General features: G+C 38.9%; 1 long non-coding RNA gene across 1 annotated transcript; it reads right to left on the bottom strand.

Moving 5' to 3' along the window:
- On the bottom strand, positions 1 to 25466 carry LOC121926528. Its single transcript, XR_006103036.1, has 3 exons — positions 25231 to 25466; positions 20494 to 20594; positions 1 to 150 (listed from the first exon to the last, which is right to left on the bottom strand). It is a non-coding gene; the product is annotated as an uncharacterized LOC121926528 (long non-coding RNA).
- Between the last annotated feature and the right edge of the window lie 422 nt (positions 25467 to 25888).

The following is a 25888-nucleotide window of genomic DNA, read 5'->3' as shown; positions in this document are numbered from 1 at the left end:
GGGGGTGATTTTAGCCAAGTAGTTATTGCTTATTATTTTTTCTAAGAGCTCTATCTTCCTTCTTTCTTTCCTTCTGCTCTCCATTGCTGTAACCTCATGCAGTGAGACACTTCATGTCTTCTCCTGGGCTTTAACTGAAGACTGGGAAGACTGCAGAACATAGAAAACATGAGTGTCTTGTAAAAGACAGGACATATGCACACACCTCAGCCATCCCATAAATAAGGTAAGTCCCAAACCCCCATAGTGCACTCCACTTAAGATAATTTTATCCACAGGAGGAAAACAATTTGATTTTTTCAAATCTATTTCAGCATGTACTACATATATTATAACAAAGCCTATTACTGTATAGATCATGAAAATCCATGGATCTCTCTTTTAAAATGTGCCACAGCATCTGATTCTACTGTTACATAATCTGTACTCAGGAGAAGAGGCTACTGTGAGGATAGAATGGTTTCCAATGGGCAATGGGGTCAGGCAAGGCTGAACAGATGCACCCTGTTTAATTTGTATACTGAAAACATCATATGTAAAGCAGGATCAGACTTTGAAGAAGGAAATGTAAAAATTGGAGGAAGGAACATCAACACTAAAATATGCAGATTACATTATAGTACTAATAGAAAATAGCAAAGACTTGGAAGGATTGTTGAAGAACATCAAGGAAGAAAGTGAAAAGGCAGGTTTAAAGCTAAACATTAAGAAACAAAAATAATGATCACAAATTATTTATATAACTTTAAAGCAGACAAAGACATTTAAATTCGGTAGTTCATATCTTGGCTCAATCATTAATCAGAATTGAGACTGTAGTCAAGAAATCAAAAGAAGACTAGGACTTGGAAGGGCAGCTATGAAGGAACTGGTCAAGATCCTGAAGGATAGAGATGCATAATTGAATATTAAAGTTAGGATTGTATGTGCCATTGTATTTCTCATTTCTGTGTATGGATGTGAAAGCTCAACAATGAAGAAAGCATACAGGAAGAGAATAAACCTATCTGAGATGTGCTGGAGAAGAGTTCTGTGGATACTGTGGATTGCTTAAAAGACAAATCAGTGGGTCACGCAGCAAATCAAGCCTGAACTCTCCCTAAAAGCCAAGATGACTAAATTGAGACTGTCATACAACTGAAGAGAAGCCCTAAACTGGAGTGGCAGTCATTGTGTTTACTGTTATAGTTTTCTGTAATGCTTCAGCTAAGGCTAATAGATTAATAGCTATGTCTAATGGGGATGGATTTAGTTACTACAGACCCTTATTTCTTGGTACTTTTTGCCTGCTATCCTATTCCTAGCCTGTGGAATTCCTTTTAATTTTTTTATACCCTACATTCCTGAACATTTAATGAAATCTTGTGAGACCTGAAATGAAGATGTTCTCTGTTGGGGCATTCACAATGAAGAAAAGTCTCCCTATTAAGATTACCTTGGCTTCCAATGTAGGGTGTTTCTAAGAGCATCCACAGGAAGATGAATGAGGATGAGTCAGAAGAGAAAGAGAACCAGCAGCTATTTAATTACGAGTGACTAACTGATTTATGGATAACAAACTTGATAATTTCTTAATCCACAATGCCCCTGCACAGGAATACAGGAGCAGACAGGAAAAGGGGAATACAAAGGGCCATGAAAACCTCTTGGATGGGGCTTTCTATTCTATTCAACTCATGCCATGTGATATATTCTTATTTTCTGTGCCTTTTTCCACAAACCAGGTTGAAATGATGAGTGGAGACCAAAAGGAAATTGAGCAGCGTTACAAGAAACTTGGCCTTTATGAAGTGGGGACTTCTCCCCCCCCCCCCTTTAGACAACATAAAACTTGAGCAATCCAGTTTAAGAGCTGGAGATCTGTGTGCTTTATTTGGAACATGGAATGCAACTGTCAGGCAGTAATGGTCAGTGACTAGCACCATGTCATGCAAGTGTGAAACTGGGCAGTTGGCATCCTCCAAGCCCTCCCTTTTAACAACCATCTTCCTCTGAAAATTGTGTGTGGGGGGGGGGACCACCACAACCTCCGATTAACTATACTACATTTCTGTGACACTGGACCATTTTTCCAGTTTGTTGGAAAAGTTGATCTCAAAGCAATTTAAGTAGACTTGTCATTAATGATTATAGGAAGTTTCCTATATCATATAGGCTCAAAATAAATGAGGGTCTGTTCATTCTCACAGTTTGGGAATGAAGTTGTGGAAGGCAAAATTCTTCCCGAACAGTGCTCTTGTTCTGTCAGGAACAGATAATTTGTCTGTAGGTAGGAACATATGTTGATATTTATTACACCCCTGCCACCTCACTTGTATGCCTGATATCAGCAAGCTGTACACTTGCTTAGGAATTTTGTGGTGAGGTGATCAGGAGAATTATTCTAAGTTCTGGTGAGGAGTTGGCTACACATTACACGTATGTATGTAAGTGAGTCCTGAACTGAGCCCATATATTACATTTGAAGAACATGGCGAATTCTAATTCCCATCATCTTTTGCTATCATATTGAATGAATATAGGAGTTGCAATCGAACAACATTTGGAAGGTTACACCTTCTCCATCCTTGATTGGAATAAGACAGTAATTTAGAATAGAAGAAGGTATTCTCAACAGTTTCCCATCAATTATGCCTCTCTTGCAAAATCTCAAATGCTTGTTTGCAAGCATGTTTTTGTTTTGTTTTGTTTTGTTTTCTCATAGGACAACATATTTCCTAAATTGAAAAGGGACTTGCAGGGAAGAGTGATTACAGGATAGAATGACAGAAGAAGAAAGGGTTTAGAAGGCAGTTGTGTGTACATGAATGCACATCACTGCTTTGCCATTCTAATTCTCTCTCAAAGCTGTTTTTGTTATTTTTAATCTTTATCGTTTAAAAGAATTATACACATACAAACATGATACACCAACAGTACAAAAAAAGTAGAGCCTAAAATCCAAATATCAAACATAATATCCTATCACCTTCCATACATCTTACATTCCCCTTACACTCAGTACTTCCTTAGGCATTCCATAAATGAGAACTGCTTTTCTTATTTTTAAAGTGTAAACAGCTTTGGAAAATATATATATAATGAAATAATACAATGAACTGTGAATGCTATCAGAGAAAGCCACTACATAGGGTTATTATTTTACCCTTGTAAATACCTCTTCTCTAATGTTTCCTTCAAGGTCTAACCTATTCCAGTGCATAATGAAAAGATCCACATTGTCTTAAGACTGAGCTACTGCATTCTGGTTGTTTTTTTAAATGGCATCAGCGCTCAGTCACTCACATTCATATTTAAGGTGTAGTTAGTCTCTGATTTGTTTACATGCAGAAGAGGTGAACCGGAGGCTAAAGAGAATAGGCAGCACTTAAATCAGACTCTCTTCATGAGCACTTCTCTTTCAAAAGATCAGGTTAAATAAAACAAGGAGAATTGTTATATCCAGAACGAGGAAAAAAATAGGCTCCCTAAAGATAGACGTTTAGCTGTGAGTGACCTGGAGAGGCAACAAGAATATGAGGATAATAATTCCCTGGCATCCATTTTGTGAGTTAACAGTTCAAGGTGCAAACAGATGTTTCAGAATGGGAAACCACAGTCAACTGATTTTTTTTTTTCTGTATCCATACCTACTTTTTTTGTTACACTTGTACCCACAAATGGATTGATCGGTGATGTTATCACATCAATAGCTGACAAAAAAAGAGGAGTGGGGGGGGGATAAAAATTTGAACACTTTTTCTGTTTTTATAAAGAATACTTGGTTACTCCCATTAGCCCCATCCTAAGAAAATATCTGTGTGAGACAGAATCCCTTTCTGCAGCAAGAAGAGTGCCACCTTTTTGTATTCCATGAAAAGTTTCAGTTAGCAATATGATCTGGATTGAGGATGTGCATCAGATGTGCATCAGTACCAATGGTTCAGACTTTAGAAAGGCATGGTGGAGTGTTGTTCAGGTTTTGTTTCTATGAAAGCAAGTGATGGACAAATTCACCTTAATATGTGGACACTTTTACCAGAAGCTCTCAAATCACTATGTTTTGAAGAAGGGGCTTTGACTGTGAAGGCTCATAATTTCACTTTCCATCCTCTTTGCTGCATAGAGACAGTAACTGAACAGAGGGACAGATATTGATACCAAAAGAATATGTGAGTTAAAACTTTTGGGAGGGTTAAGAAGCCATGTTTGTTTGTTTTTGCTTTTGGTGACTTATTTTGATGGCTTTAGTAATTATTCCTTTCTCTCCATCTGAGTTTTCTTCTCACATTTTCCCCTCTTCCCATCGACCATACTTATTCCTTTTGTTGTACTGTACTTCTTGATTCCTTCATGCTGCTTGTTATTTCTCTGTCTATGGTTACCCTTCTCATCTGCAGTCTTTACATGTTTCTTACATTTATGGGAGAAGTAGACGAAGAAAATACTTACACATATTATGAAACATATTCCTCATACATATTTATTTTGGAGCATTTAAACAAGGTGGGGGCAACTGTTGGTGGTTAGGAGACCACGTGCCCCTCCTAAAGGTGTTGGAGATTCACACATCTCACTGCATACCTCCTACAAACCACTTTACTCCAAAATTTTGCCAAATACTCTCTATGGCTGTGTGTGTGTGTGGGGGGGGGGGGGGTTTGCCATGTTTTAGTACCCCTGTGCATTTTAGACCCAGAAGCATCCATTTTTTAAATGCTCACTCCCATTATCTTTTAAACCGGACCATGAATTGGTTTGAACCGGTTCAAATGACCCTGGTTCCCACATAATCTGATTCACTGAAGCGACTCCAAGAAGGAGGCCATGCGCTAGACCCATTTAACCCATGTCTTTTTGACCCTGATTTTTTTCACTTCTTTTTTGATAAATCAAATCTGCACAAATGTGAACCACATGTGGATTGGAATCGATTTAAATTTGCCCTTTGGCTGGAGCGAGTTCATTTTGAATTGAGTCATGCTTGAATGTGAACCACAAGTGGATTATTTTGGAGGGGAAAAATGTGATCAGGACAAATATAGTGGGAACCACGTTCCACTGTTGAATTGATCCATCAATTCGGATCGCATACTGATTTATCTGTGAGTGGAGATGGGGCCATGGAAGTCAACTATCAGTTCACCTGTTAGAAAAATGACTCCCCAGGACTAAAATGCGGGGACAAAATCATGGTGAACTTCCTCCATGTCACCTAGAGGGAATTTCGGTTACTGACGACCAAAAGTAATCAAGAACGATTCACCTGCCCATCATATTGGGTTCTTGGGAATCACAGGCATTTCCTGCCCCTGATTTAATCAGTAGATTTTCAGCCTAGTGTGTGGATTCTATATGATCCAAAGAAACCTTGATTTTTCTTGCAGAAGAAATTCAATTATCTAGCCTAACTGTTAATCTGTATGGTTGAATTTTAGTGAATTTATGCCTTAATTAATACCAATAAATTACTCCTTAGTTAATAAACTGTTTCTGTGGTAACAACATCTAGAGGGCAGGGATATAAAATTATATTCATTTCATTTTCATTTGTTGTTTTATGTCTTAAAGTCATTTCTGACATATGACAACCCTAAGACAACTCTATCATGGGGTTTTCTTGGCAAGATTTGTTCAGAAATGGTTTGTCTTAGTCTTCTGAGGCTAGGAGAGTGTGATTTGGTCAGATTCTTCCATTGAGTTTCCATGGTCAAGCAAGGATCAAACCTTGTTTTCCAGATTTGTGGTCCAGTCCTCAAGGCACTGAACAAATAATTCTGCCATTTTTCTCAATCTTTGTGAGATAATCCTACAAAATTGTAGTTCAGGACTTATTCTTTGAAAACATCAAAAACTGTTTTTTTGTTTTGTTTTTTGCATTTTGCATTTTGCATTCTGCATAGAAAATACTGGTTTTAAATAAAAGAAACTTAAATTTGGAAAAATTTGAATTGAAATTTGGATTGCACGGATACATGCTGTATGACAAAATCAAATATGATAATAATTTCAAGAATCACCTAATCAGGAAACCTTTGATGAGAGTATGGCTAAAATAGAAGAAGAAATGATGCCCAAAAATACCTTTGTGAGCATCAACTAATGAAGCTATGTTTGGAAAGGAAGAGTATAAAAAGATTGAATGGGTGACTTATGAAGACTTTACGATATAGGAAGAAGGGAAAATAATAATGAAATCATGAGAAGATTTAATGTCGGCAGGGTATATAATTAATTGGTTTGCCTATAAACAAATTAGGAAAAGATTTCTACTTGATATGAGAGAAGGTGGAATTGGAGAAGGAGAATCACAATTGGAAAAAAATAAGAAGACAACCACAGAAACAAATTTCAAAATTATATAAATTAATACTGACACATGAATTGGAAACCGAAATTGTTAAAGAATTTATGTTAAAATGGGCGAAAGATTTAAATGAAGTGATTCAATTAGAACAATGGGAGAGACTTTGGAAGGTAAAAATTAAACAAATTATAAGTGTTGAACTAAAAGAAAATATATACAAATCCATGTATAGGTGGTACCTTACTCTGTATAAGTTGGCAAAAATGTTTAAACAAAATAAAAACACATGCTGGAAATGTAAAGAAGAAGTCGGTAGCTATCTACATATGTGGTGGAATTGCCCTAAAGCCAAAAATATTTGGAAAAGTATCCACACAGAGATGAAGAAAATATTTGGAATTAAAGGAAGACCGATTGCAAAATTATATCTCTTGAATATGATGGAAGATCTTAATCTGGATAAGAAATACGAGAAGATTATGTTATTCGCCCTGACTACTGCAAGAATTATATTTGCTAAAAACTGGAAAAAAGAAGAGTGTCCAGGGATTTAAGAATGGAAATGGAAGATGTTAGATCTATATGAAATTGACAAGCTGACATATTTATTGAAGGACAAGCCACTCGAAAGCTTCTATAAGGAATGGGAGGTCTTGAAAGATTATCTGCAAAACTAAAATGACAACAAAATGTATACGATTTCAGAAACTTAATCATACTCTGATTTAGGGATAGTACTAATTTATTAGTTGAAGCTATACTTATAATTAGGTTAAAGTTAATTGTATATATGGATGTTGAGAATAGATGAAGATCTATGATAAAGAAATTATGATGATAAAGAATTTGTCTTTTAATAGGAAAAAGTAGATGTAGTTGGTATAGTAGGAAGTGTCGGGGGAAGTTAAGTTTGGAAAGCTCAAAAAGCAATAGTGGTAATGAAAATGCTAAGAGTTCAGTAAAATAAACATTAAGTAAATGTGGTAAAACTTCAGCTCACCAGGAAGTACAGAAATGCTAAAGAGAAACAGTATTTAGAAGACTTCTATTATTCGATGTATAAGGTTATGAGATTGGAGATGTATTGATGGAATATTATTTGTACAATTTTTTAAAATAAAATTTAATTTAAAAAATTTAAAAAGAAAATACTGGGGGGGTTTGCACCAAAAATAAATATGTTTTGTTTTTCATTACTGATTTGAATATTTTTGAATTCTTTCATCCTTACTAGAGGGCCACTCATTTGTCACCCTTTCCTTAACTATCAATGCATCAAATGTTTGGATGTGCTGTGCTCAATACTGAATATTCTTCCAAATATCAGGGCTTCTGTGTCAGAAGGTACTCATTCAGAAACAAAAACACCTTGAATAGGCCCTTTGTAACATACTCTCTAGATTCTAAATACTCTAAAGGCACCATATCCCACTTGCTCTTGGAAACTAAGTAGGCTTGGCCTTGGTTAGTACTTGAATGGGAGACCATCAGAAAATACTAGGTGCTATAGGCTATATATCAGAAGAAGAAACTGGCAAAATCACCTCTGAGTATTATTCGCCATTAAAAAAAAACCTATGAAATTCATGGGCTTGCACTAAGTCGACAGACAACTTAAAGAAACATACACACACACAACACACTATCTGCTGAAAATGATGTGGTCTGTCATGCTAAATATCTATTTCCTGTTCACAACATTGCTGTACAATCCCACATGCTAAACTGCACTCCCTTTTCCCTCTCTGGCATTGATGAAGCTGATGGGAAGTGAATAGCAATTGCATTTACAACTGACAAGAGTTAGAAGAAGAACATTTCTAGGAAATGAAGGCTTGGCAAAGGCATGCATTTGGAGGTGAGAAAGGACAGCCAAGTGTAATACTAAGGCCAAATGTGCTGTCAAAGCAGATTTTCTATGTTCATCCCAGGTGCAAGAACACTGCACAGGTGTAAAGCGTAGAGAATAGGTCTCAGAACAGCAAGAACCAACTGAAGGACTGTTGAAACTAGGAATTAAAAAATGTAACTTTCCCAAGCTCTGGTCCTGACTCATCCAGCCAGGTGTCATGGCTTTGCAACTCTCCTTAGAATTTTAGTTCCTCTCGAGGCCCATGTCTCTAGTTTCACACTGCAACCTTCCAGTTCCTGCTGATATTTATCATTTTCAGACTCCACATTATTTGGATATTGTGTTTCCATCATTTTACCTCAAATATTTCTCTGATCTTATGGACAACCTTTTTTCTTTCTGAAAATTCCACTACCTCCTCCTTGCCTCTCTGAAGATTATTATGTGTATCTGTTGCTTGCATAATCTGCTAGTGATGCTATTTCCCTATGGTACTGCTCATAAGGAATGTTTCCTTATGATAGCATATATCCATAGCACATGAAACCTGTCAAAAGGAAGCATCAGCAATTTGCATAATTGGGAATGGAGAATCAGGAAGCACTCTGGGTAGCAAAATTGGTCATGAAGACAATGACAAAAGGAAGAGGGAAAGCAGAGGCTCGAGGGGTCTATATGAGGAGGTCTGTAGACCTGATATGACCATAATCTTCTTAGTGAAGGTTGGGGCATAAAAAAACTCAGGGTTGTTCTTTCTGTCTCTTTCCTGGGAAAGCATTGGTTTGTACAGATGTTTTCTTTGTCCACACTCAGGATCAATACAGACCTAATGTTACATGCACTCATGCATTCAATTTCCCTCTCCCCCTTTCAACAATAGCTATGGAGAATATTGAGTTGGACTGGGACTTCAGTGCATGCAAAGGGGGGTGGGATAAGCTTCCCCCAAATTTTGTCAGAACACCACCCTTGAAAAGCTGCAACTGCCCTTTGAAGTGATGGTATTGTTGGCATCAATGGAAGTTTCCTAATGGAAGTGGGAAGTAGGTTGGGGATGTTTAGTGTGGGGCTGTTATAGAATGAATGTCTTGGTCTTTGTGCCCCCATATGTCACATAGCTGAACTTTCTCCATCTCCTCCATTTTGCAGTTTCTATTATTAATGGGGGGGGATGATGAAATCCCTTGAACATCATGATAAATAATATCATGCATTTATTGTCATGCCTGGTTTCACCAAGATTCAGACACAGGAGTCTTCTGGCTCCACTCCTTACCCTAAAAGCACTCAGCATCATTCCTGCATGGAGCCTACAAGTGAAGGTAAATCTGTTCAAGGTCAACTTGAATGCAAGGTAGGAAGGGGCTATTTGGTGCAACCCTGAACTCCCCCCCCCCCATCAGCATCTTTGTGCTGCATACATGTGGCATCTGTGTTGTCCTCAAGCATATCAGTGTAAAACTAGGAGATATGTATTAATGGTTCATCCTTTTTCAGTGCTTGTTATAATGTGCAAGGTTGCCTGCAGCTGCAGCATAATGTGTGACTCTAAACCTTATTCATTTCTTCATGGGACTTATATTCAAAACTTAATTCTACAGGAGTGCATGAATGGCTTTGTTTGTTTCTGTGGGAAAAGAAACAGATTGTGCAGGGAGCATTAAACCATATTTCTCCAGAGGATAGATCATGCCATGCAGTTTCTTGACTGTGGAGCACAGCATTAGCAGAACCAGTAGTACAAACCAGTAGTACAAACCAGTAGTACAAACCAGTAGTACAATTGTTTCTTGTTCTTATTTGCTACCACTGCAAATGGCAGTGTGGCATTCTTGCTACAATTTAATATGAAGCAAAATACTTTGAACCTAGCATTCGTCTAGAGTATATGTGTGGGTGAGAGGGGGAGAGGTATTTAGATAAAATCCAGCAGAATGGCCTTTTTTCCCCCTAGCACGATAAGAAAAAACAAAAAACAAAAAGACCAAGATCCTGCATTGGTAGAAAAGGCATACAGATCTAGCTACCTGAGATCATGCTCACCTTTCTCTCAGTGCCCACTTGTCTCATGCTGGGACCCTTTTAACACAGCCATTTAGTGGCTAGTGGAGAGTATGGTGTGGTGGAGGAGTGTCCAGCTATGTTCCTATAGTCAGATACACAATAATTATCCAGAGGACCCTGGGAGATCCCTGGGGAAGACTCCTTCATTATGCAGGCACCTGTCAAGACATAGCCAGATGCTCTTCAACCACACCCATTCTCTACTGAATGGACATTCCAGCAATCTACACTATGAGACAGGGGAACTGTAAAGAAGGTTGGGGTAGTTCCTATTGCACATCCAAACATTTGGTGCATTAACAGTTAAGGAAAGGGTACAAAATGAGTGACCCTCTAGTAAGGATGGAAAGAATATTGAAAAATATTCAAATCAACAATGAAAAACTGGTTTCCTGAGAGGTTTTTTTAATGGAAAAAATACTGGAGGACTGTATAGAAAGTTTGGGGAAGTGTTGAGTCCCCCCCCCCACTTCTACAGTGACCAAAAATAGGACATATGCAGGACACAGATTGTGAATTACTGAGCTATTCCACAAGGTAAAGTAAGAATAGGCAGAATGACCAAATCTGCTTCATGTCTTTAATTTTTGTGTCTGTAGCTATAGCACAGTTCAAGCATTGTGCTATGCACTTTAAGCAAAACCACAAAAATTGAGTGTGCTAACCCTAACTCTCTCAGTCATCAGTTTCCTCACAGGGAAAGGGAAAATAAAAAGAAAATAGTTCTCCTGCCCATGGAAACATTTCCACTTTGTTTCCAGTGTCTACACATAGAGAATGAAGATAGAGGGAATTGGGACTAGCACACTCCCCTTCTACCTGTGTTCATTTTAGTTGCAAAACAAAATGTCCAAATAGGGCTTAGAGCTATGGCCTTATCAAATATTATTTAAGTTAACACACAAGGAAAGGGACTCTGCTAACTCATTCTGTCACTGTCTTCATGAGGAGAGCATGAGTTTGCAAAGAAAAGCTATCTGTGAAGAATCTCCCTGTAATTCAAGACCCTGATTTCCCAGGGGACCCTACATAGAAGTGGATTTATTTTTTTCCTTCAGAATGTCACCCTCCATGTGTAGAATGACAGAACTGGGAATGGAGAGGGGCAAGACTCATGTGCCCCCTCTCCTTGCATGTTTACTTAATCCTCAATCAATAATGCCTGAATAGAGCCCACATCTCTATCTCTATGTTCCTTGTAGAATTTAGAAAGTTGTTCTAACATCCATGGGTCCATGACAATAATGTACCTGAAATGATACAAATACTGTCAGCCTCTCTTGGTCAATAGCATTTATTGCCTTGGTGCTATTGAGCTTTGGTCTATAAAATCAGGATTAACATTTTCCTTTCATTTAATCCTGACTTTCCTGTACTGAAGCTCGGGAAGGCAATTTGGTGCATTGTGTTTAAGAAGAAATTGATAATTGTGTAACAGAGTATAACTTCACTTATCTAAATGGCCTGGGGAAAATTCAAAGCATTGGGATAATTAAATTTGCAGAAAATAGAATGCTTTTTAGGCAGGAGTATACAGGACTAAAGTAACAGGAGGGAACAAACTTATAATGAATTTTAATAAAAAGGGGCTTCTGATAACTGCAGCTTGTATGATACAGGCTCTGTTGTATACAGCACCATTACAGCTGTAAGATCTTCCTTCTCTCTCTCTCTCTTCCCCCCCTCTCTCTCTCACAGCTTTTGCAGAACAAAACAAAATCATAACTATTTGTTTTTGGACCTGTACCATTGGGGTTAGCACCACATCTTCAGTTGGTAATGGGTTTTAGCTAGTGGGAAATGCAGTAGGCTGCATATATACAAACATAGTCAGAGTGAAGCCACTGAAATAAATTTAATATATTTGATCAATGAGTTCTGTTTCTAGCCCTGTTGATTTCTGTAGGGTGGCTGTTTCACTTGGGATCTAACTAAACTACACATTTATAGCAGTCTGAGGTGCTGTATAGATAGTCCCTATAGGGCGCCGTCATTATGCGCGAGGGGCGGCACTTCCTGACATGCCTTGCCCCTCACACGTAATGAGGGTGTAAAAATGGTGGCGCCCTATACACATGGGTGCCACCATTTTGAAGTGATGGATGCCTAGCATCTTCACATCTCACCGCCTTCATGACGCCGCAAGTACACCATTGGTGCCTTGCAGAATCATAATGGTGCCGCAGAAAGAAGCCGCTTTTTGCAACTTCTTTTTGTTGCGATAGGGAGCCACATGGTTTGTCCGCTGCGGCTCCCTCATGCAACAAATGAGGGTGATGGGAGACTGCTCTTTTGGGTGGTCTGTATCCCGCCTGATACTACTTTAAGTGGCTCCATCCGATAAATTCCTGAGATTTCTAGTTTAGTGAGGTACTTAGAATGCTCTTTTAAGTTTGAGTTTGCCAATGTAGATGGAATACTCACAGTTTCCTCATTAACAAGTAAATCATCGATTTTAAGCTCTTTGGAAGCTTTGTTCTGCTTGTTTGTATCAGGGCTTGTTCTAAAGCGTTTTTTGTTGCCCATATCAGTAATTTCACCAAACACTCTCTCCCTCGCTGCTGCTGTGCCGCCTCCGCTCTTTTAAGGAGCTATAGTTCAGGGAGTGTACCAGAGACATCTAAATATTTCTTTATATTACAAATCCTAGGATTCCATAGGCTGGAGCCATAACCAAGTGGTATCAAACTTCTGTCTCTATGAAGTATAGATGCACTCTCTATACAGTGCAATGTAACTGATGCTGACACGCTGTTTTGGTTTCAGCTACAAACTATTTCCCTCTCTTAATGAATGTTAGATCCCTTTTTTTGGGAACAGGGTGCCTGCTTTGAGAGTGTATTTACTATATGGCATGCTACTACTAACTTGGACTCTTCATGCTGCTCTTCACCAAGCAGAGAGGGCACATAGGCAAAACATGCTCTAATCTTTTCTGCATAGCATTATGCTTCCACACATGCCGTGTCAGCAAAAATTAATGGTTAGCATGTCCTCCTGAGCAAAAGTCACTCACACAGAAAAAGTAATTAAAAGAAAGAGGAAGCAAGAGGTCAGGGGCTCCACAAAGTAACACTATGCACTTGGCTGTTGTGACCAATATTCCTCATCAGTAATCAAGTCATTAATTGGTTGATTGCTGATGAACAAGGTCAGCCATTGCAGCTAACCACACAATGCTAATAAACCATCAAAAGATTCCCAAACATGACTCCTAAAGACTGAACATCAGTGATCAAATGCTGGATATCAAATATAAAACTGTTAGTGTTCACTGTGTAAGTGGCAATAATTAGGAGGATTTTTCAGCACCAGAATAGTGGACAGGGGCAGGATGACGGAGCTGTGTTGTTTTTTTCCTGCAGAGTATCAAGCCACTGTATTTCCTTCATTAGCTGATGATTTGTTGTGTAATTTGTCATGATGTGGAGGGTAGTGCATAGTGAGCTAGGATAAATGTATTTAGTTGGGCAAGCAAGAGGGACAGAATGCAATGGCACACTGGATTTCTTTCTTACAAGAATTAACTGCCATCTATGGAATAAGTCTGCTTTGCTTCTACAGCACACCTTAAGGGTCTGAAAAACAAGAAAGCATTGCAAAGCTCTCCCCGTATGAGTCACTTCCTTCTTAGGGAAGAACAATCAGTAGACTTGACCTTCCACAGATGAAAAAAAAAAAAACTTACTGAGATCTAAATTTAAAATCTAACTTTGAAAAAGAAAGAGACCTTTGTACCTTCCTTCTTTCCTCTGCTAAGCCCAGTGGGTGAGCTACACCAATTACAAACACCTTGGAAAGATTAACAGTGTTTTTAATAACTGCAGGGGGTATTTCCCAGCCTACAGTGAATAAAGGAGTTGGGAAGGAGCAGCCCCACTCATTAACAGCATAGCAGAACTGGTGGCTTCCACCTGTCAGTTTCACAAGCACATGAGGAGATGAAAATGTGAGCAAGGAGGTAAAGAGAAAGCTCTGACTAGTTGCAGCTTCTTACTTAGGGGAAGAAAACCTCTTCCTCTATGAAGCAGTAAGAAATGTGCAAAAGAAGTGACCTCTGGGGTTACCAAAAATGGAACATTCCAGCTAATGAGACAGAATGAAATCCTGGCAGGGCACAGCAGGCTCAGGAGATATATGGCTTACTGATCCAGAGGTTGTTAAATGCTGAAATTGTTTCTTTCTTTGCTGTTAGCAGCCTCAGTAGTCAGTTCTTCTCCTGCTGAAGAAACACGGTGCCAGCAGCCTTGAAGCTTCAAAAGATAGCCACAGCCTTAAATATTAGGAGACAGGTTTTCAAAACACAGAGACACATAATTTAAATAGTCAAAGTGTTGTGTTTAGGTTTTAAACTTTCATAGCACACTTCTGTCTTCTTATTAACTTCTAAACACAACCAGCCATGGCTAGGGTTGCTATTTTTTTTCCCTAGATTTTTTTCCCCTATAATATTTCTATTTTTTCCCTTCTGCTTTTAGTAGTTGCATGGTAGACAAATTTTTAAAATGTGCAACCCACAGCATGGATGGAGAAACTGTTGCCAGATTAATGTCTGCAAGCGGTGCCATGTGCTACTACTACCAGATAAGAGAGGGGAAATATGGTAACAATTTTTTTCTAAAGAACATTCAAAGACGTGTGCCCATTTCTCTTAGTAGGTCTCATGTTGTTGTGGGAGTATTTTTTGGCCTAAGACCCAACACACCACAGGCAGCATACCAGTAGTAGATGAGGGTTCTATCTTAAATCTCCCCCCCCCCCTCCCAGATTTCAACACAAAGATATTGTTTAAGTGCCATGCACTATGCATGGGTGGCTGCAGAGGAACAGATGTTGTGCCCACCCTATTTTAAGCCCTCCAAACCATGTAGGCTTCATCAGAATCGGAAATGATATTGCAGCCATTTTTGGTGTGCAAAATTTGCTGTTTGGGACCTTCTTCAGGTGTGCAGAGCCCCAAATCAGGGTTTAGTCAGAGGTCTCAAGGGGTCTGGTTGAAAAAAAAATCTCAATTTTATATCTCTTTGTTTTGTTTTTGTTTTTCCTTCTCTCCTTCCCTATCTTCTTAGCTAAGTAATGCAAATTATCTGAGGGAGGAGTTACTTTTCCTATCCAGCACTGAAAAGTTTCCCTTTCCAACTATTGAGTGGGGAAAGCTCTGTTTTTCCCCATCTTAATCAGTTGCAGACTGGATGTAAGCATTTTTCCAGCCCCCACATTGAGAAGTGGAGCTCCTCTCAGCCCTAAGATAGATGTGGGAAAGGGCTTATCAGTTTATAGGATATAGGTTGGAGGTAAGAACTCCCACCTTTCCTAGCATTACTGACTTTTCTAATGAGTTATGCCTTCTTATGATGTAGTCAAAGTATGACAGTCTCAATTTAGTCATCTTGGCTTCTAGGGAAAGTTCAAAAACTAATTTGTCTTTTTGGCCATCTGCAGTACCCCCAGCACTCTTCTCCAGCACCACATCTCAAATGAGTTGATTTTCTTTCTATCTGCTTTCTTCACTGTTCAACTCTCACATTTTCACATGGTAATGCAAATGGCTTGGATGACACTAACTTTAATGTTCAGTTGTATATCTTTACACATTAGGATCTTGACTAGTTCTTTCATGGCTGCCCTTCCCATTCCTAGTCTTCTGATTTCTTGAGTGCAGTCTCCATTCTGATCAATGTTTGATCCAAGGTGTGGGAAATATTTGAATATTTTGATTTCCTCATTATCTAGGTTGAATTTATGTAAATCCATTATTTTTGTTTTCTTTATGTTTAGCAGTAAGTCTGCATTTGACATTGTTCTTTAACATCCCTTGGTATTTGTCCCAAGTCTATGATGTTTTCTGCTAGTGGTATGGTGTCATCCATATATCTTAGCTTGTTGATGTTCCTTCTCCTGTCTTCACTCCTCCTTCTTCCTTTTCTAAATGTATTCTCCAAGTTAAATTCCCAGTTTTAAAAGTCTAGCCAACGACAGTATCCACTGAGACTTCTGTTAAAAATAAACGTTAAAGCAACCATACCCTGAGTATGTGCTCATGGTGGAAGGTGGCTTTGAGGTTCTAGCCTGATGACTGCAGTTTCCACAGGACCAAAATTGACTCATGAAATCATGATGATCTTGTTGCTATTTTAAGGGCAAGGGCACTTTTCATGGAATACATCATGATTTTATGACACATCAGGGCAACTTGTGGACCATGGGTCATATATAGCCCAAGGACACTCTTCTTGTATTCCCATTCACTCTGCTAGACAGTAGGGAGAAATAAAGTTTCAGGAAAGGGGGCAGTATTCTTAACCCAAGTTCATTTTTTTAAAATAAATAAATAGCAGCATCAGAGTTCAGTAAGCCTCACAGTGATCTTGTGACACTTAAGTCTGATCCTATGAGATATTAAACCAACCCATCAAGATCCAGTTACTGGAATATTCCCATGATAGAAATGGATAGGTATATGCTTCCATGCTGAGCTTGTTCCTCAGACGAAAACAGTAAGGTTGAACAATCCATTCTGAAAATGATTAATAGCATGCCACTTCCCTGGCGAATCCAGCTGTGTCTTGCCACTGCCATGGGGGTGTGTAGGAAACAGTATTTACTTTTCAGAAAATCAGAGAGGTTGGGTTGTTAGCTTTGCTATGGTTTTGGTTAACAAATAGATACCAGCAAATTGACAGGCCTGTGCCAAGAGCACTCCATTAAAGTGCTCTCATTCTGTATCAGAGGTGTTTTTTTTTTGCTTCTTCTTTTTTCCTATTTGTGCTCAGTCTTCTTGTTTTACAGGGTGTGTGTATATGTATTTGTGTACCTGTGGGGGGGGGACTAAAATCACAGTACACTATAAATATTCATGGAGAGGCTTCTATTGGCAAGTTAACGCACACAACAGAGTTACAAAATATTTTTGCCATGACGCTTGCTTCTGGTCTATGGAAAGTGTTGTTTACCCTTTCAGGCAATACATGGGCTGCCCCTTTAACTGGCCAGATTGGTGCCATGGCAACCCCATGCTGTGGCACCGATCTGGCCTCTGCAGAGCACAAAAAGGAGCCAAAAAACCTGGCTCCTTTTTGTGCCCTCAAAGGGGCATCATAGCCACCGTGCTGCATGATTTGGATGCAGTGCCAGAGGTGTGTCACCATGGTACCCTGGCAACAGCCCTCACTCCACCTACAGGCTGGAGCTTTTCGCCAGTCTGTACAATTCCACAGTTATTAGACAATGCCCAATCACGCCAATAATAATAAAAATAATAAAGATTTATTTCTAGCCCGCCCTATCACAGAGAATCCAGGCAGGTTACAACAGTAAAATACATCAAAGTTACAATAAAATCCAAGAAGAAAACAATCCCTATACCTGCCCCCCATTCCCAATGCTAAAACAGGATTAAACAGTCATAGTATAAAAGCATTAAAAACAGTAAAAAATTAAAAACATTCAACTAGAATTTGGAGGAAAATAAGCAGACAAGGAGGCATTTTTCATAATCGTGATCATGTTCATGTCTGGTTTGTATCCAGATTTATATCTATATATCTGGGGAGGAGTAACTAAGCTGTAAAGGCCTGCTGGAAGAGATTTGTCTTGAGTGCTTTCTTAAAAGCTGTCAAAGTGGAAATGTGGTGGGTCTCCTCCAGCAGGTCCTTCCATAATTTTGGAGCAACAATAGCCCTCTGGGAAACTGATGTTAGCCTAGATCTTTTAGGCTGTAATAAATTCTTCCCAGAGGACCTTAATGTACAATACTGAAGAAGGCATTCCCTCAAGTATTCTGGACCCAAGCCATGTAGGGCCAAGAGACCAACCATATGGAAAAAACAATGACAAAATGGAATAGAATGTCATTAGGTCCTTGTTTTTAATTGAAATAGCCTAATTTACATTGCCAGATTAATCTATAGATTGGATTTTCACAGTTATTTTTTGCACTGTGTACTTTTTTGAACTTTGAAATTCAGCTTTCAGGTCAAAAACTCTGGGTAAAAAATTGTACACAGGGAAAGGATATTGTCTACAGGACACATGAGTAAAGGAAAATTGCTTATGAAGGGAAATTAACATTTTAATGTTTGTGGGGTATTTTTTTAATGCTTACCACAGTGAAAGTTGGATGGAATGCAGTCATGACTCAATATATAGGAAACTGGTATAGCTCAGAGATAGGCTAATTGGTCAATCTCTAATGAAAATGTTCTTCATATCCATGATGATTTTTGAAACTGAAATAAGAGTAAACACTATATTGGGTTCACCTGTGGTAGAGTTAAGGCAATGGCAGGCAGCTCTAGTTATTCTGTCTTTCAGCTAGCATGACTGCATTGGTAGAAATGCAATTAAAAATAAATAAGTGAACTGCAGATACTGCCTTGTTGTGGGACAAGGTGACAAGTTGTCCACTTATATTTAGATTGCAGTGATACTGTTCAGTGGTAAATATTTTCAGGCAAGAGAAGATGAATTTACTTTTTGGTGTAAACACAGCACCTGGGAGCCAGGCTTATATCAGCCATAACTTTCACTGTCATGCATAAAAGCATGAATATCAGAAACCTTCCTATTACCTTTCAAAGTCTTTCTCCACTAATATATCACTGTACCTCCCATATCACATTTAGCTTTATTGGGGATGTAAATTGTGATGTGGTTCATACTCTGCACTAAATAGGAAAGGTAACATTTTCTTCCTCACTGCAACATGGTGAGATTGTGTGTGCTGGAGAAATTGTACATTTGTGAAACCAATTTTAGAGCATTTCTGTGAATGCACAAAGTGCAAAACTGCAGCAACTCTTACCTTGTTGCATAGACTATTAAATGTAGAAACATTTGGATAGGTTGTCTCCAGTTTTTTCAGTAATCAATTTGTACTTTTTTCTTGCTTAGCTTCATAAAACTAAAAATCTAAAGGTTTTTTTTTCTCTCTCTCTGTGTACAAATTGCACAAAGCAAAGTGTTTACTCTCACACTGGAAGTCAGATATCCTGTAAGAGCTTGACAATCATCAATAGGATGTCTTGTCCTGATGGGATAGTCTGTCTTGGCCATAAATGAGACATTGGTAGATTTTTTACATTTCTCAAATTCTTGCTCAACCTATAAATGTCACCAAAGAGCACTTGTGTGCATTCAAGTCATTTCTGCCTATGGCGACCCTAAGACAAGTCAGAGAGGGTTTGGGGGGGGGGGTCAGGGAGGAATAGGGACAAGATTTGTTCAGAGGGGGTTTGCCTTTGCCTCCTTCCGAGGCTGAGAGAGTGTGACTTGCTTAAGGTTTCTTAGGCCTGTTACAGACTGCCAGAATAAAGCTGCTTTGGGTCTCTTTGGAGGTATGCTGTTTAAATGATGCATGCATCCTAAGAATCCAGATGCTGCACCAAAGCTGCACTCCAGTGCTTAGGAATGGAGTGTGGCTTTGGCGCAACCTCCGGACTCTTCGGACCCATGCATCATTTAAATAGTATACTTCCAAAGAGACCCGAAGCAGCTTTATTTTGGCAGTCTTTAGTGGCCTAAAATAGCCTCTCTCAACCTAGTGTTCTGGCCTCCAAACAAGTTAGAGTACAATCCCCATGCCTCCATGTGAAGGGGCAGGATGTTGGATGTTGAAGTATCATTAACCATGAGGGCAGAAGCTTGGGGAAAGTTGTTGGGCAAGTTGTCAAAGAGCAGAAACAGAAAGATGCTCTAAATTCACCTTGAAAAGTGGATGTCAGTGTCAGTTAGAGATGTGATTGATCACAGTCATATTAAAAGGTAAGAAATACTTTGGTTCTCTTTATCCTCCCACCACATTTTGTGGTTCTTCCAAATAGTGCTGAGTATGAGAGATCCTGTGTGGTCCTAGGCCTACTTCTCATGAATTTTACATGAAGCTTTATTAGATGGTGACTTATGCTGCCTCTCAATCCATTTCTGTTCTCAACCTTTCTTAACTCAAAGAATCAAGGAAGTTGAGCTTTCTTTTCTTCCGGGGTGAATTTCCTCAATTTCCATTGTTACCAAAGGTGAGATAATTTATATAATGAGATAATATGGGGACTGCTGCTCTAAATGGCTCTTGGCTTCTGTACCAACATGAAAGAATTGTGTTTGTGTTATATACATGCATACAAACATACATACCTGCTGAAGTCAGCATTGTGTTGGCTATGCTAACAAACTAATATCATCTTGAAGAAAATGCTTTATTTGTGCACAGTCAATAACAAAACAAAACAAGAAAAGAAAAGAAACAAAAGCCATTTCTTTCAAATCAATCAGCACAGGTAAAGGACATACTCACTTTGAAACTGTTAAAGTGTCTCCTAATGGATGATCTGCAGGGGGATCCTACATCTCTAGAGGTGAGTGACAGCAATGGTGATGCATACGAACAGCTGGGAGCTGGAGCAATATTGTTGTCAGAAGGTGCGGACAGATAACAAGAAAAGAGAACACATTGGCTGGAGCATCTTTACAGAAAACTCTTTGAAAGAAGACAAAAGTAAGCAAAAAATTGAGTGTGTGTGTGTATGGGTGGGGGGAGAAAGAGGGCAATGGAAACAACATCCAGGACTGAACCAAATCATTTTGATTCCAGAAGTGAAGGACAGTTCCACCTGGACCATGCTGCATTCCACATGGAGAAACTATCTGGATTATCAATTGAATACTGGTAACTCAATAACAGCCATCAACAGAGGGGAATAGGCAGAGGACTCAGGCCAAGGGTCTACCTTTGCTACTCCTCAGTACCTGTTGCCTAAGGCAGTTGTGTGTGTGTGTGTGTGTGTGTGTGTGTGTGTGTGTGTGTGTGTTGTGTTCCTTCAAATCATTTCTGACTTATGGTGACTCTAAGGCAAACCTATCTTGGGGTTTTCTTGGCAAGATTTGTTCAGAAGAGGTTTGCCATTGCCTTCCCCTGAGGCTGAGAGAATATGACTTGCCTAGGTCATCCAGTGGGTTTCATGGCAAAGCTGGGAAATGAATCCCGATCTCCAGAGTCATAGTCCAACACTGAAACCATTATGCCACACTAGTTCCCTAAGCCAGTTGTGTTATACCAAATAGTGGCAGGGCAAGGAAGATATTAGTCATGGTTCCTATGTATTGCCTCATAATGGCAGTTTCTGGGGAAAACAAGGGAAAAGATGTTATTAAAATCATGTCCTGTATCTCATTGGCCCTGTGGTAATAGAATGCTGCACCAGATAGGCCTTTGGACTGATCCAATATTCTTATGTTCTTATATTCTTCTGTGGATATGTTATTTATATTGCAAGAGAACCAGGTTTCCACAATATGCAGCCACTTGTTTCTTTAAGGTGTGCTTACAAATGGCAGGACATAAACACACCCTGACACACTTTTCCAAAGAGGAAATTTAGTAGATAAATATTTAAATATGGAAGTAAATAAAAGAACAGTGTACTGGATTGGGAATTAGTTAGCCTTTGTGTATTTGTGCTGATTTGACTGCAGAGTCATTGAATTAGATATCAGACTCTGAATGTGAAACCTTCAGAATATTGAAGTTTAGATAGTTATATAACAATCCCCACCCAAAAGCTGGGTTGAATGATTCTAGTTTAAGGCTAATGTGAAACATTATTTTTTGTTTCTTTCTTTAATCATCCCTGTTTTCTGTCTGTAGGCTTCTGCTATTCACAATGGGTTTGCAGAACAGTTAAGGTATTGTAGCAAAAGGTCTCACCACCCACAATTGTTAGATTTGAAGTCATTTAAAAATTAAGAAAGTGCACTTCTTAAAATGAGAAAAAATGTGACACCAAATGAGGCATGATTGGCTGGTTGGTTGGCATAGTGACAGCGTGCCAAGATGTTGGGATACCCCAGTCATAAAGCAGACAAGGCATTTGAGGCAAAGACACACTGAGTATTAAAATGAGGGCAGTGGGGTACTGGCTTTTGCAAATGGATCTCTTTTGCTCACATAGCTCTTTAATATTCTCTAGGGATATTTTAAAAGAAGGTCATTGCCTAACAAGTCAGGCAGAACCAGCCTCCCCCATTTCCTTTCTTTTGCCAGCAGTTCAGCAATCTCTAGATAAAGTTAATATAATGCAGGGGATGCTGGAGGGAAGCAGCTTGTCGTAAGGCATTACCATTGACTTTGCCAACATGATAATATTGTCCTTCATCAGCAAGAGGATTAGGAAAGGAAGGACTGCCTGGTGCAGTGGATTAATGCACTTACCTTCCAAGGTCAAACATGGTCTTAGCTTCAATAGGCTGCTGCAGCAGCATCTATTCTTGATGTGCACAGCAGAAAAACAAACTGCAACAAGTCAGAAGACTGAAGGGAGGAGGAGGTATAGAAACCCCACACCTGCTAACAATCTTTTGGTTAGATTTTACAATACTGAGGCAGATTCCATGCCTTTTGCTGGCTATTCTCCTGGTCTTTTCAGTGGACTTTGCCACTGTGAGCAGCAGTGCCCCAGGGGTTCAATAGGGATTTGCTATAATTGATATATGCCTTTCTTCATATTCTCCAATCACACCAAGGTCTTAGTATGGGTACAAGAGTAGGGATGAAAATAATATTTTAAAAATATTTGGGGGGGGGGAATCTCAAAAATATGTTTGTTTTTTGAGTGTTGGGGGAGCTTGATGAGAAGACTCCTGCACTGATAAGAATCCCTGCAGTTTAGAACCTATTCTACATAAAATTCGCACATCGGTTTTTCACAAATAAAAGAGCATGTTCTGGCCAGGAAATATAGTGTGCTCTTGGTATCCACTGGAGTTTGGTTTGAGGACCCACCTTGCCATAGCTACCTAAATCCATGGATGCTCAAATCACATTAAATACAATGGCATAGTAAAATGGTGTCCCTTGGATAAAATGGCAAAAATCAAAGTTTGCTCTCTCTCTCTCTCTCTCTCTCTCTCTCTCTCTCACACACACACACAGGAAAGCCAACTGTACTATTATGTCCTGCATAGAAAAAAATGTTTCTTGTGCAGAAAGTGCAAATTTGCATGGGAGAACAGCATTTTCTGCACCAAAATAATATTTCTTTGCAGAAAAGACTACTTCCTGATTCCTGTAACAACATGCTTATTTTGTACAGAATACGTCCTGAATTGCAAACAGGCTTCAAAAAACTGTTGATTTCAAAGACTTTCTCACAATGTAAAGAAAAAATAATTCATTGCTTCTCAAAAGAAGCAATGAATATTTTTTTTCTTTCCACTGTTAGAAAGAATTACATTCCTAGACAGAATTACATCCCTAGACAAGAGATGACTCAAAGTATTCCAATGAAATAATAAGGTCAAGCAAACAAAGGGATACAGAAATGGGTAGAAAAGAATCACCTTTTCATTCCCTACCCCCCTTCCAAACATACTGAATGTTTACCTCCTTTTCCAAAATTTGTTTTAGATTTTTGTGGTCAGAATTCTGCTGCCAATACACCAATATCAGTTATGGTAGCACCAACAGAGCACTTCTGCAACAACCTGCTTCATTGTTGTCATTGTATTTAGTATTATGTCAATGGTATACATAATAGCAAAGGCTACCATATTGCAGAAGCCTTAAGACAGACATGTGATACTCCAGTTTTTGTTGTGAATCCCCACCATCCTACTAGGGTAGCTTAGTAAGGTAGGGTAGTAATCATCATACTATCATCCCATCATCCTGCTAGGATAACCTACATCTACAGCGCTTCATAAATTAAGTTTAATAATAATAATAATAATAATAATAATAATAATAATAATAATAATAATGATGATGATACTTGGATCCCTTTGGGGAGCAAGGCGGCATATAAATGAAATGAAATAAATAAATAGATAGATAGATAGGGTAGTAATGGATGGCAGGAGCCCCAGACTCTCCAAAACATCCAGAGGGCTATATGTTATCCATTCGTGTTCCAGAACTACAACTGTTCTGACATGGTTCATATCAGAAATACCAATTTATCATTGCCAAATTTCATCTACTGGGATGTCAGAATTTGGTGACATTTCTAATTATATATGTCATGTGGCAGCTGATAAACCATAAGCCAGCTGCACAGTAAATCCACTCCAATTTTAGTTTGAACTGGAAAGGAGGTGCTGAACCAATTTGGAGACAGCATTCAGTAACAGCTACTTTAGAATTAATACAAAAATCCATAGTGGATTCACTGCCTCACTGACATTTGAATCACCACTGCCAATGGAGAACTTCACTTGGCAACACCCAGAAACGGAACAGGAGTTCTCTTCATAACATCTCCTGGATAGGTAAATTATGAACTATTATGATTTTGAAGCATTTTTAAAAGAAACATAGTAATATTAATTGTGCAACAGTAGCCATGATAGCCATTCATATTAGGGCAATAACTTGGAGTGAAAATGCCTAAATACCCGAAGGAACCAGATCCTGTGTGATTTCAGAAGTTAAGCAAGGTCAGCCCTGATTAGAAGTCAGAAGGGAGACCTGCACAGTGATTACTTGTGTATCTGTTTTACCTGTTTCACGTGGGACTGCTTCTCCCTACTAAAGTCTGTTTTCCTTGGCACTTGCTGCCTTTAGGCACAGAACATCACAAGACTCAGCAAAGTAGTTTTGTTTTTGTTTTTATTTATGAAGTTACTTTACTCATTTTTATGCTGCCTTTTCATATAAATAATATAAAGGCAGTTCAAACATTTAAACAAAATGTAAAACATTTATAGGATTTTAGAATCTTAAATGTTTGAAGCAATCTTGGAGGTCATCCTGTCCAAGCCATTCCCCACAAAATTTTCAGTACCTGATCTACAATGAAAATGCAACTGCTGCATCTCTCACTGATAGCTCACAGCATCTGCTTAAATACTTCTAGTGAAGGTAACACAACACTGAACAGTCTATAAATTGTGTGCAGTAAATAAAATCAACAGCAGTTACACCTTAACTGTAAAATCCTACAATAATAAAAAATTTGCATAGCAACAAGAAGATAGTGAAATGCTTCAGGGATGTGCCTTCTTGGGAAACAAAACCTACAACCAAGACGACTCTTACCCAATTGCCAATGGTCTCCACTCAACAGTTAAGATTTATACCAGGAATCAGGCACCTCTGGTCCATAGGCTGGGTTTGGCCTACAGAGATTCCCCATTGGCCTATATGCCTCTTCAGCAGATGCCTCTCTTCTTCCTCCAGCATTGTACTTGTATCTGCTGACTTATTGGAGATATGAGCTGGGATTTCCCTCCTCAGAGCTGAATGAAGACAGCAGAAACCCAGCTGTTATCTGCAAGCAGTAACTGGTAATAAGAGCATATTTCAAGTCATTTAAATATTCTATTCTTTTCATACTTTATAATTGTTTTTAAAAAATCAAGTATTTAAATGTCTATGTAAACATGAATATGACTGGGACTTGCCACTAAATATACAGAGAATTGACCTGTAATTCCAAAATTGATGAGAATCACACTTTCTCATGTCCATCTCTGCTTTGTTCCCATCTGCAGCGCTTTGCAATAGCAATAGCATTTACATTTCCATATTGTTTCATTGTGTGCTCAAGCAGAACTCAAGCAGAACTCAAAAAGGTCTGACGGCATGCCTTCCCATACAGCCTCTCTGTACTCTCTAAGGCCGGTTACAGACCGGCACTTAAGTGCGTATTCGTCACGCACTAGGGTTACGAAAGGGTGGTGCTTCCGCACCGCCC

Source organism: Sceloporus undulatus, chromosome 3 (assembly GCF_019175285.1).
Source record: "Sceloporus undulatus isolate JIND9_A2432 ecotype Alabama chromosome 3, SceUnd_v1.1, whole genome shotgun sequence".
Lineage (NCBI taxonomy): Eukaryota > Metazoa > Chordata > Lepidosauria > Squamata > Phrynosomatidae > Sceloporus > Sceloporus undulatus.
Note: the sequence above shows the minus strand (reverse complement) of the source record. Positions and strands in the feature narration are given on the sequence as shown.